At 38.7% G+C, this 13,808-nt stretch overlaps 3 long non-coding RNA genes across 3 annotated transcripts; all 3 read right to left on the bottom strand.

The window, feature by feature from the left end:
* Positions 1-3,007: 3,007 nt before the first annotated feature.
* LOC140006401 (uncharacterized) lies at positions 3,008-5,706 on the bottom strand. Its single transcript, XR_011813997.1, has 2 exons — positions 5,356-5,706; positions 3,008-4,019 (listed from the first exon to the last, which is right to left on the bottom strand). It is a non-coding gene; the product is annotated as an uncharacterized lncRNA (long non-coding RNA).
* Positions 5,707-6,952: 1,246 nt separating this feature from the next.
* Positions 6,953-9,651, bottom strand: LOC140006398 (uncharacterized). Its single transcript, XR_011813995.1, has 2 exons — positions 9,301-9,651; positions 6,953-7,964 (listed from the first exon to the last, which is right to left on the bottom strand). It is a non-coding gene; the product is annotated as an uncharacterized lncRNA (long non-coding RNA).
* A 1,245-nt stretch (positions 9,652-10,896) lies between these two features.
* LOC140006396 (uncharacterized) lies at positions 10,897-13,594 on the bottom strand. The gene is made up of 2 exons (XR_011813993.1): positions 13,245-13,594; positions 10,897-11,908 (listed from the first exon to the last, which is right to left on the bottom strand). It is a non-coding gene; the product is annotated as an uncharacterized lncRNA (long non-coding RNA).
* Positions 13,595-13,808: the final 214 nt, after the last annotated feature.

The following is a 13,808-nucleotide window of genomic DNA, read 5'->3' as shown; positions in this document are numbered from 1 at the left end:
GTACTTAGTCCTTTACACTCATTCACGAAATCAAGACCACAACACCTCTTGGCCCAAACTTACCCTGCGCAGGGACCACGTGTGGCCGTTTTGATACTATCTGTAACAACCCCACCTCCCCCTAGGGTGTACCTAGAACTGTAAACGAGCCGAATCAAACCGAGTATCTTATGTTTGAGCTCTATTCGTTAAGCGATTCGAACAGTGTTCATATTCGTTTGTTAATTTTCGAACTCCAAACCTGTGTTCATGTTCGGCTTGTTAAGCAAAGTTCATGTTCGAGTTCAAGTTTATGTTCGATTCATTTAACATAAATGAGCCGTTCGCGAAATGCTCGAAATGCTCGATCCAAATTATTTTAAGCCTTAAATATGCCATACAAATCATTAATGATTCTAAAAAATAATTAAAGCACTAAGTGACTAAATTCTATTATTCATTAACTATATAACTAACATTAACATAAAAATAACAAATAAAACCCTTCAAATATAAAAGTCTAGCCATAAAATTAACCCTAAAATTTGTCAAATGATAATTATGTCCATGTTCGCGAATGTTCGTTAAAGCTCACAAACATGCTCGTATTTACGAATGTTCGTTAAAACTCGCAAATATGCTCGTGTTCGCTCGATTATTAATCGAACAAAAAACTTTGTTCGAACTCGATTCGTTTAAGGTTTCAAACGAGTCTTTCACAAACACAAACATGTCAAAACGAACCGAACTACCGAACTGTTTAGTTCGTTTATCAGCTCTAGGATACACCGTGTACCCTAGAGGTTAGCGGACGGCCTGCCCAGCTCTCGGCAGAACTCACTCACTTACATTAACTTCATAGATAACATTAACTCCAAAGTAAGTACAGAATTTTCCAAAAAAATATTACAAACCATCCAACTTCACAAAATATTCATACTTAGGTGCACAGCTAAACGGATCAAAATACAATTAGTTCAATCCATTCCCTAAGTATAAATAGGATGGCAATTACTTAAAATAAGGACTACAACTTTCGAACTTACTATTCTTTGAATGTCAAATCAATAACACCAAAATTCTTCAATATAACATTTACATGCTACAAATCATCCAAATAGACAATACAAAGTGTGAGGATCCGAATTTTCAATTTTTCTTACTTTTATTTCATTTTATTGGCTTGCTTAATTATTTATTCACTCGTTTATTATAAATAATTTATTTCATTCATTTTAAATCCATTTGCATGGAATAATGTCTCATTTATATTTCTAAAACGTTTCGTTAGCGAATTTAATTTTTCTGCGGCTCGTTTAGCGAGAAATAGTGAATGCACACTTTTCTAGGTAAAATCGATCCGAGAGTATATTAATTTTGGAGAACTAAGGATGATTAATAGTAGACTATGAAAAGTTAATTGAGGGATTAGATGTGAGTGAGTTAAGTTAAGCTCAATTAGGAACACTAATCGCACGCTAATCGATTGTTGACTTTTGAGCACTAAGACCACCTTTATGTCAATCCTTCTTACACACTATCACATCACTCACCTACCAACCAAAATCACTTCCTCCTTTCTCATGCCTAGCCGACTTTCCCCTTCCTATTTTCCATCAAAAATTTCAGCTTTTGTCTTCCATTTTTGCTCCACAAAATCTCTCCAAATTTACTTCTTGTCTTGGGTCTTCACACAAGCTTGGAAGAGGACTTGATCAAGGAAGACACTTGGTGATTTAACAGCTCAAATTCTAGTGTTTAGTCTTCATTTTGGCAGCAAGATAATCATCCAAGAAACCCTCAACTTTTCCTCTCAAATCTTAGTAGTTAGTTAGTTTAGTTGTTGGGTTCACAAGAACCTAGACATTAGGTAGTGGACTTGAGGTGGATTGAGAGGTAGAGGCCTTGAAGATTTTGTGTGTTTATGTTTATTTGCTTATTTGTCACTTACTTTGATGAGATATGGTGTAGTTCTAGTTGAAAAATTGGAAAGAAAGCTAGAGGAATAAAAATGCATGTTGTCCGATTTTTGTCCTGTTGAAACCTTCATGTTAATTTCGAATTTTGATGTTATTTTGTGGCAATAATACTTGATACATGTTGGTGGTTATGTGTATGAAATATCTCCCAAAAAGCTTTCCATTTGGCTGTGTTAAAGTAGGGTTAAATTGAGGAAGAAATCCGAAATTTTTCTGATCAGGTGATCCCAACCAATGTTCACGTTTTTTGTCATAGCATTCTGTCTGGGATTTGAAATGAGTACTGTTTATGGCATCCGAAAATAGACTCTGAGAGCTTTCCATCGATATAAAATACATCTCCTAATTCATTTCCTATGAGCTGTAGTGAACCGGCAAAGATGACTGAAATTCTTCACTGCATTCATCCGAGAAATAGTCTTAGCAGCAGTTTGTAGCTCAATTTTGCCTATCTTGAAAAACAAATTTTAAGACAGTTTCTTCTAGTGAATTGTAGCATTTTGAATCTAGTTTTCAATGGCACAAACTACACAAATTTTTTTGTTCCATAGCTCTAGTTATGATCAGATTCTTAAACTCTAACAAGTATATCAGAACTATAATTTCGTAAAATAGGTCCTAAAAATCAGTTTTCTTAGAACTATTGTATCTTGGTGTAGAAAGGTATGAATTGAGTTTTGTTTCTTGTATTTGAAATTAGTTTGGAGTTTTAATTGTGGTATAAATTTCAAGAGCTAATTCCATTTCTACGAATTTTACCGAATTTCCAAACTTCACTGAGGCAAGCCTGTTTTGCTCTATCCTGTCTAGAATAGTGAGGTTGAGCTAAAATTTGAATGACTTCAAATTGGAGTCTGAGAAAAGTGTCTGCTCAAAAGTTTTAGTGCTTTGAGTCTAGTTTCCAACGGTATAAATTTTTCAATTTTTGTGTGACGGCCCCACCTCCCCCTAGGGCGTACCAAAGGGTTCAGCGGGTCGCTTGCCCAGCTCTCGCCAGGACTCACTCACTATGGAACTCGAATCATGTATATACATCCATAGACAATAGATGCTCAAGTAAAAGATAAGAAACTTCTACACACCAGAAGTCTTCAAAGTTTTTACCATTCAAGTACAACCATCGAATATACAAGGGTTCTCATTCCTCATACAACCAGCCCGTGCCAAGCACTAGGGCGAGAACCATTACAAGGCCAAAGAACTAGATCAACTAGACTATACAGAACTCTCGTCCTTGCTCGCCTTCCCCTGCTAAGGAAAACAATTGACGTGGTATGAGCTAAAAAGCCCAGTGAGGTTCTATATACATAAACAAGTAATTAAACAAGGAACATTAGTCATGTAATAACAATTAATCCAGAAAACTTTATGTATAGATCATGAGTGGTTGGGACTTATTACAGGTATGGAGCATATCACAGGTATAACACATGATTTCATGTTGGCATTTTAGCATGGAACAATTATCATGATACACGGTAACCATATACTGAAGGATACGGTGTTCCGGTGGAACTTTGTCGGTCCTCTGCACCTTATAACTTCCGAATCCCCACGGTTGACTGGCCATCACCTTATCCCTCCAGTGGTAATACTCGAGTATACCGACGGTTGTCCAGGGTTCCAACCTACCCGACCGAGCCCAGTCCTGGCTCGAGTAGGTCGGTAACCGAGGCGGGGCCCAAGTTCAGCTTAGAGCTTACAACATGCACAACTAACCAAGTAAATCGGTAAACGGTAAATGGTAAAATTCATCAATTGAATAGGTCGAATGAGGTAAAGTACACACTCGCCTAACAATGATGGACAACTTCATATAGCATGTGATTCATGATAATTAAGTAATCAAGTGGACACTTAGCACGTAAGCAATACAAATTGATTTCATGGGAGCATGTAATTCACGGATATCACGTAATCACATAAATTGGAAATCGAGTAAACAGATAGTCAAGTAATCAGGTAGTCACAGAAAACACGGGTATATAGAACACTCACCTATTTACGCACAACAACGTGCAAAATATCCTTCCGGATATTATCTTTAGTCACTGAGAAAACCTAAAATTAAATGAAAAGAATATTACCACTCATTTATCACAAACAATTAGGTGCAATCAAAGAAACTCGACGAATGATGAGTAGAACGTATAAAAAGAGACTTTAAAGTGGAACGAGGACATTTGGACCCGTGGACAAAATACTCAAGAAAATCCTAAACCACTCCTCTTTATTTGGTAAGAGTAAGTAAACATTTGGAGTTTCCAATTGAAGAAGGATCATGTTTTTAAGATGGAAAAACGGTCATAGTATTATACAAGTTCAAATAGAACTTAGCTTTCGGGCGAAAATTTGGGCAGCATGCCCTTTGTGTTTACCTAATTTCCAGCCATTTATGGCTTCATGATTTTTCTCAGCCAATCCCAAAGTCATGTACAGCACAAACTCATCATAATAGCCATTTCATAGGCTCAAGACAATATAAGAACAAAATCAAAGGAATAACAAGTGCGGAAATGCAATTTGACAAAAGACAGCTTTGACGGGTTCATGCATAACGGTCACAACCGGAGTTACACTTATCGGATTGGGATGAAACTTAAGCCGTTTCGAAGCTAAGACACAGGACTACAATGTTGAAGAAGGCCACTCAGTCCAGTTTGCCCTGTATCTAGGTCAAATTTATCAAAATGATCCCAGATTTTCTAGTTCGAGGTTTACTGTGGTAGTCTTGATTCATCCACTCTAATCTCCGCACACATAACTCCAAATCCAATAATTCCAAAGCCATATGAAAGCTAAGACAAATGTATACAATTCTCATGAAGATGACTTAGTCAGATTTACAGTGCAATCTAGTCAAATGCCCACTTTACAGATCCAAAATCCAACTAGTTGGTCAATTAACCGCACTGCATTCAAATGACCATATCCCAGTCTACCGAGGTCCGTTTAAGACGTTCTTGGCGGAGTTGAAAAGCTAATACAGGGTAATAAAACTTTCATGTTTTGACAATTGGCTAAATCTGAACGGATTATAGTAAACAAACACAACCAAAGAGACTAAACTGTCCACGCGGAATTCTGGAAAGTAACCTAGATCAGCGAGGGTATTTTCGTCTTTTCACAAGCTACGTTGCTCCGATTGAGCTGAAATTTTATAGGCATATATAAAATACCATTCTCTACAACTTTCATGTTTTGTGCCAAGCCAAATTCGGCATCTAAAATGGAGAAATAAAATCGGGCAGAAAAGGGGGAAAATTTTCCAGAAATCTGGAATTTTGATTTCTAATGGAACCTTTCTTGATTTCTTGCTCCCATCATCACTATAACCACTTATCTAAGCTTAGATACAACATAGATCATCCATATAGCAAGTATAAGCAGCACATACCTCAAAAGAAACAAGGCTTGCAAGAGTACCACTTCACTTCCTCTTGAAAATTTTAGCTTCCCTAGCTTCCCAAGATCACAATTCACACTTTAATCGGTTTAGAATTTGTTTCTTGCACTTGGATGGTGCAAATCAAGAAGAAATTTTGGTTTTCTCTTGCTCTCCCTTTCCTCTCTCCTTGCTCGGCTATGCAGCAGAAAAATTGGGGAAGAATGAAGCTCACTTGGTCTTATAAGAAGACAAGAAAATTAGAACAAATTCTGTCCACAAGTTTAGCCAACACTTGGCTTGATTTCCACCACACAATTTTCTCTCTCCTTCCTTGCATTTTAGCCACAAATTTCGGCCAAGCTGTCATCATGAGAGAGGAGATATTTTACTCCATTAGTAATAAACTTGTGTGACAAGTAAGTGGCGGTCAAGTGGTCGGTTCAAACGGTAGTGCACGGTACACGTCGGTGTGACGCGTTTTCTCTTAAATCGCACGTACTAGGGTTTTTGCTTCCTATTCACTAACTTTTTATCATTGCTTCTAATCACATATTATTTCTCACTTAAAAGTCACTCTTAAGCACCAAATTCGATCCTTACTCGGTACCGGATAATTATACTACGGTTACACGAAAAATCCGATTTCACCTTGAATTGAAAACGAATAGGAGAACCCTAATTTCCTATGGTCATTGGCACTTTTCTAGGGTGATTGAACTATGGATAACATGAAATAATAATTTCCAAATAATTTTCAAATAAAAGGGAATTTTTGAGAAATATGTAAGGAATTTGCGAGTCCTCACACTCTCTCCCCCTTAAAAGAATTTCGACCTCGAAATTCCAACTTGCATTAATCAGATCAAAATAGCTCTCGAAAGTTGATCACATACTAAGAATCATTTCAATCTCACCACAAGGATCTTTTGGGTTACAATACTTTCCAGACTCAGCTAAGATGACCCCGTCCGGTCTCTCACGTCACTTCCTAGTCACTAGATGTCCGTAGATTTCTTATATTCATTTTAGTCGGACAAAGCCTGTTCATGTTCCAAAATACAAGGCTCAAGTACCTAGTAGCTAGCATCGCCTCAACTCTGGAGTACTCGGGCACGAGAATCCGAAATAAGGTAATTCACAACTCAAGCCGGCCGGTCCCAAGAGTATATCACCAAATTCGGGATTCCTACCCAACATACATATCAAATTCCTCCAAGTATCAAGATAAAGGTTTTTATAGCTATCACATCTATGATCCACCCCTTCACTCTAGAAGAGCACTTAACCCTTTTTCTCATCCATATGATAAGGACCATAACACCACTTGGTCCTATCTTGCTCCTTTGTAGGGACCACGTGAAGTGGCTCTAAATTACATCGCTACAAGAAATCATTTAACTTTCAAGCCAGTCCCACAGTTTGGCATCCTAAACATCAGCCTAGGATACACTTACAAAGATCTGAAGCCTAAGCTCTGATACCACCTGTGACGGCCCCACCTCCCCCTAGGGCGTACCAAAGGGTTCAGCGGGTCGCCTGCCCAGCTCTCGCCAGGACTCACTCACTATGGAACTCGAATCATGTATATACATCCATAGACAATAGATGCTCAAGTAAAAGATAAGAAACTTCTACACACCAGAAGTCTTCAAAGTTTTTACCATTCAAGTACAACCATCGAATATACAAGGGTTCTCATTCCTCATACAACCAGCCCGTGCCAAGCACTAGGGCGAGAACCATTACAAGGCCAAAGAACTAGATCAACTAGACTATACAGAACTCTCGTCCTTGCTCGCCTTCCCCTGCTAAGGAAAACAATTGACGTGGTATGAGCTAAAAAGCCCAGTGAGGTTCTATATACATAAACAAGTAATTAAACAAGGAACATTAGTCATGTAATAACAATTAATCCAGAAAACTTTATGTATAGATCATGAGTGGTTGGGACTTATTACAGGTATGGAGCATATCACAGGTATAACACATGATTTCATGTTGGCATTTTAGCATGGAACAATTATCATGATACACGGTAACCATATACTGAAGGATACGGTGTTCCGGTGGAACTTTGTCGGTCCTCTGCACCTTATAACTTCCGAATCCCCACGGTTGACTGGCCATCACCTTATCCCTCCAGTGGTAATACTCGAGTATACCGACGGTTGTCCAGGGTTCCAACCTACCCGACCGAGCCCAGTCCTGGCTCGAGTAGGTCGGTAACCGAGGCGGGGCCCAAGTTCAGCTTAGAGCTTACAACATGCACAACTAACCAAGTAAATCGGTAAACGGTAAATGGTAAAATTCATCAATTGAATAGGTCGAATGAGGTAAAGTACACACTCGCCTAACAATGATGGACAACTTCATATAGCATGTGATTCATGATAATTAAGTAATCAAGTGGACACTTAGCACGTAAGCAATACAAATTGATTTCATGGGAGCATGTAATTCACGGATATCACGTAATCACATAAATTGGAAATCGAGTAAACAGATAGTCAAGTAATCAGGTAGTCACAGAAAACACGGGTATATAGAACACTCACCTATTTACGCACAACAACGTGCAAAATATCCTTCCGGATATTATCTTTAGTCACTGAGAAAACCTAAAATTAAATGAAAAGAATATTACCACTCATTTATCACAAACAATTAGGTGCAATCAAAGAAACTCGACGAATGATGAGTAGAACGTATAAAAAGAGACTTTAAAGTGGAACGAGGACATTTGGACCCGTGGACAAAATACTCAAGAAAATCCTAAACCACTCCTCTTTATTTGGTAAGAGTAAGTAAACATTTGGAGTTTCCAATTGAAGAAGGATCATGTTTTTAAGATGGAAAAACGGTCATAGTATTATACAAGTTCAAATAGAACTTAGCTTTCGGGCGAAAATTTGGGCAGCATGCCCTTTGTGTTTACCTAATTTCCAGCCATTTATGGCTTCATGATTTTTCTCAGCCAATCCCAAAGTCATGTACAGCACAAACTCATCATAATAGCCATTTCATAGGCTCAAGACAATATAAGAACAAAATCAAAGGAATAACAAGTGCGGAAATGCAATTTGACAAAAGACAGCTTTGACGGGTTCATGCATAACGGTCACAACCGGAGTTACACTTATCGGATTGGGATGAAACTTAAGCCGTTTCGAAGCTAAGACACAGGACTACAATGTTGAAGAAGGCCACTCAGTCCAGTTTGCCCTGTATCTAGGTCAAATTTATCAAAATGATCCCAGATTTTCTAGTTCGAGGTTTACTGTGGTAGTCTTGATTCATCCACTCTAATCTCCGCACACATAACTCCAAATCCAATAATTCCAAAGCCATATGAAAGCTAAGACAAATGTATACAATTCTCATGAAGATGACTTAGTCAGATTTACAGTGCAATCTAGTCAAATGCCCACTTTACAGATCCAAAATCCAACTAGTTGGTCAATTAACCGCACTGCATTCAAATGACCATATCCCAGTCTACCGAGGTCCGTTTAAGACGTTCTTGGCGGCGTTGAAAAGCTAATACAGGGTACTAAAACTTTCATGTTTTGACAATTGGCTAAATCTGAACGGATTATAGTAAACAAACACAACCAAAGAGACTAAACTGTCCACGCGGAATTCTGGAAAGTAACCTAGATCAGCGAGGGTATTTTCGTCTTTTCACAAGCTACGTTGCTCCGATTGAGCTGAAATTTTATAGGCATATATAAAATACCATTCTCTACAACTTTCATGTTTTGTGCCAAGCCAAATTCGGCCTCTAACATGGAGAAATAAAATCGGGCAGAAAAGGGGGAAAATTTTCCAGAAATCTGGAATTTTGATTTCTAATGGAACCTTTCTTGATTTCTTGCTCCCATCATCACTATAACCACTTATCTAAGCTTAGATACAACATAGATCATCCATATAGCAAGTATAAGCAGCACATACCTCAAAAGAAACAAGGCTTGCAAGAGTACCACTTCACTTCCTCTTGAAAATTTTAGCTTCCCTAGCTTCCCAAGATCACAATTCACACTTTAATCGGTTTAGAATTTGTTTCTTGCACTTGGATGGTGCAAATCAAGAAGAAATTTTGGTTTTCTCTTGCTCTCCCTTTCCTCTCTCCTTGCTCGGCTATGCAGCAGAAAAATTGGGGAAGAATGAAGCTCACTTGGTCTTATAAGAAGACAAGAAAATTAGAACAAATTCTGTCCACAAGTTTAGCCAACACTTGGCTTGATTTCCACCACACAATTTTCTCTCTCCTTCCTTGCATTTTAGCCACAAATTTCGGCCAAGCTGTCATCATGAGAGAGGAGATATTTTACTCCATTAGTAATAAACTTGTGTGACAAGTAAGTGGCGGTCAAGTGGTCGGTTCAAACGGTAGTGCACGGTACACGTCGGTGTGACGCGTTTTCTCTTAAATCGCACGTACTAGGGTTTTTGCTTCCTATTCACTAACTTTTTATCATTGCTTCTAATCACATATTATTTCTCACTTAAAAGTCACTCTTAAGCACCAAATTCGATCCTTACTCGGTACCGGATAATTATACTACGGTTACACGAAAAATCCGATTTCACCTTGAATTGAAAACGAATAGGAGAACCCTAATTTCCTATGGTCATTGGCACTTTTCTAGGGTGATTGAACTATGGATAACATGAAATAATAATTTCCAAATAATTTTCAAATAAAAGGGAATTTTTGAGAAATATGTAAGGAATTTGCGAGTCCTCACACTCTCTCCCCCTTAAAAGAATTTCGACCTCGAAATTCCAACTTGCATTAATCAGATCAAAATAGCTCTCGAAAGTTGATCACATACTAAGAATCATTTCAATCTCACCACAAGGATCTTTTGGGTTACAATACTTTCCAGACTCAGCTAAGATGACCCCGTCCGGTCTCTCACGTCACTTCCTAGTCACTAGATGTCCGTAGATTTCTTATATTCATTTTAGTCGGACAAAGCCTGTTCATGTTCCAAAATACAAGGCTCAAGTACCTAGTAGCTAGCATTGCCTCAACTCTGGAGTACTCGGGCACGAGAATCCGAAATAAGGTAATTCACAACTCAAGCCGGCCGGTCCCAAGAGTATATCACCAAATTCGGGATTCCTACCCAACATACATATCAAATTCCTCCAAGTATCAAGATAAAGGTTTTTATAGCTATCACATCTATGATCCACCCCTTCACTCTAGAAGAGCACTTAACCCTTTTTCTCATCCATATGATAAGGACCATAACACCACTTGGTCCTATCTTGCTCCTTTGTAGGGACCACGTGAAGTGGCTCTAAATTACATCGCTACAAGAAATCATTTAACTTTCAAGCCAGTCCCACAGTTTGGCATCCTAAACATCAGCCTAGGATACACTACAAAGATCTGAAGCCTAAGCTCTGATACCACCTGTGACGGCCCCACCTCCCCCTAGGGCGTACCAAAGGGTTCAGCGGGTCGCCTGCCCAGCTCTCGCCAGGACTCACTCACTATGGAACTCGAATCATGTATATACATCCATAGACAATAGATGCTCAAGTAAAAGATAAGAAACTTCTACACACCAGAAGTCTTCAAAGTTTTTACCATTCAAGTACAACCATCGAATATACAAGGGTTCTCATTCCTCATACAACCAGCCCGTGCCAAGCACTAGGGCGAGAACCATTACAAGGCCAAAGAACTAGATCAACTAGACTATACAGAACTCTCGTCCTTGCTCGCCTTCCCCTGCTAAGGAAAACAATTGACGTGGTATGAGCTAAAAAGCCCAGTGAGGTTCTATATACATAAACAAGTAATTAAACAAGGAACATTAGTCATGTAATAACAATTAATCCAGAAAACTTTATGTATAGATCATGAGTGGTTGGGACTTATTACAGGTATGGAGCATATCACAGGTATAACACATGATTTCATGTTGGCATTTTAGCATGGAACAATTATCATGATACACGGTAACCATATACTGAAGGATACGGTGTTCCGGTGGAACTTTGTCGGTCCTCTGCACCTTATAACTTCCGAATCCCCACGGTTGACTGGCCATCACCTTATCCCTCCAGTGGTAATACTCGAGTATACCGACGGTTGTCCAGGGTTCCAACCTACCCGACCGAGCCCAGTCCTGGCTCGAGTAGGTCGGTAACCGAGGCGGGGCCCAAGTTCAGCTTAGAGCTTACAACATGCACAACTAACCAAGTAAATCGGTAAACGGTAAATGGTAAAATTCATCAATTGAATAGGTCGAATGAGGTAAAGTACACACTCGCCTAACAATGATGGACAACTTCATATAGCATGTGATTCATGATAATTAAGTAATCAAGTGGACACTTAGCACGTAAGCAATACAAATTGATTTCATGGGAGCATGTAATTCACGGATATCACGTAATCACATAAATTGGAAATCGAGTAAACAGATAGTCAAGTAATCAGGTAGTCACAGAAAACACGGGTATATAGAACACTCACCTATTTACGCACAACAACGTGCAAAATATCCTTCCGGATATTATCTTTAGTCACTGAGAAAACCTAAAATTAAATGAAAAGAATATTACCACTCATTTATCACAAACAATTAGGTGCAATCAAAGAAACTCGACGAATGATGAGTAGAACGTATAAAAAGAGACTTTAAAGTGGAACGAGGACATTTGGACCCGTGGACAAAATACTCAAGAAAATCCTAAACCACTCCTCTTTATTTGGTAAGAGTAAGTAAACATTTGGAGTTTCCAATTGAAGAAGGATCATGTTTTTAAGATGGAAAAACGGTCATAGTATTATACAAGTTCAAATAGAACTTAGCTTTCGGGCGAAAATTTGGGCAGCATGCCCTTTGTGTTTACCTAATTTCCAGCCATTTATGGCTTCATGATTTTTCTCAGCCAATCCCAAAGTCATGTACAGCACAAACTCATCATAATAGCCATTTCATAGGCTCAAGACAATATAAGAACAAAATCAAAGGAATAACAAGTGCGGAAATGCAATTTGACAAAAGACAGCTTTGACGGGTTCATGCATAACGGTCACAACCGGAGTTACACTTATCGGATTGGGATGAAACTTAAGCCGTTTCGAAGCTAAGACACAGGACTACAATGTTGAAGAAGGCCACTCAGTCCAGTTTGCCCTGTATCTAGGTCAAATTTATCAAAATGATCCCAGATTTTCTAGTTCGAGGTTTACTGTGGTAGTCTTGATTCATCCACTCTAATCTCCGCACACATAACTCCAAATCCAATAATTCCAAAGCCATATGAAAGCTAAGACAAATGTATACAATTCTCATGAAGATGACTTAGTCAGATTTACAGTGCAATCTAGTCAAATGCCCACTTTACAGATCCAAAATCCAACTAGTTGGTCAATTAACCGCACTGCATTCAAATGACCATATCCCAGTCTACCGAGGTCCGTTTAAGACGTTCTTGGCGGAGTTGAAAAGCTAATACAGGGTAATAAAACTTTCATGTTTTGACAATTGGCTAAATCTGAACGGATTATAGTAAACAAACACAACCAAAGAGACTAAACTGTCCACGCGGAATTCTGGAAAGTAACCTAGATCAGCGAGGGTATTTTCGTCTTTTCACAAGCTACGTTGCTCCGATTGAGCTGAAATTTTATAGGCATATATAAAATACCATTCTCTACAACTTTCATGTTTTGTGCCAAGCCAAATTCGGCATCTAAAATGGAGAAATAAAATCGGGCAGAAAAGGGGGAAAATTTTCCAGAAATCTGGAATTTTGATTTCTAATGGAACCTTTCTTGATTTCTTGCTCCCATCATCACTATAACCACTTATCTAAGCTTAGATACAACATAGATCATCCATATAGCAAGTATAAGCAGCACATACCTCAAAAGAAACAAGGCTTGCAAGAGTACCACTTCACTTCCTCTTGAAAATTTTAGCTTCCCTAGCTTCCCAAGATCACAATTCACACTTTAATCGGTTTAGAATTTGTTTCTTGCACTTGGATGGTGCAAATCAAGAAGAAATTTTGGTTTTCTCTTGCTCTCCCTTTCCTCTCTCCTTGCTCGGCTATGCAGCAGAAAAATTGGGGAAGAATGAAGCTCACTTGGTCTTATAAGAAGACAAGAAAATTAGAACAAATTCTGTCCACAAGTTTAGCCAACACTTGGCTTGATTTCCACCACACAATTTTCTCTCTCCTTCCTTGCATTTTAGCCACAAATTTCGGCCAAGCTGTCATCATGAGAGAGGAGATATTTTACTCCATTAGTAATAAACTTGTGTGACAAGTAAGTGGCGGTCAAGTGGTCGGTTCAAACGGTAGTGCACGGTACACGTCGGTGTGACGCGTTTTCTCTTAAATCGCACGTACTAGGGTTTTTGCTTCCTATTCACTAACTTTTTATCATTGCTTCTAATCACATATTATTTCTCACTTAAAAGTCA

This window comes from Coffea arabica, chromosome 1c (genome assembly GCF_036785885.1).
Source record: "Coffea arabica cultivar ET-39 chromosome 1c, Coffea Arabica ET-39 HiFi, whole genome shotgun sequence".
Lineage (NCBI taxonomy): Eukaryota > Viridiplantae > Streptophyta > Magnoliopsida > Gentianales > Rubiaceae > Coffea > Coffea arabica.
This window is presented reverse-complemented; position numbering and strand designations above follow the sequence as displayed.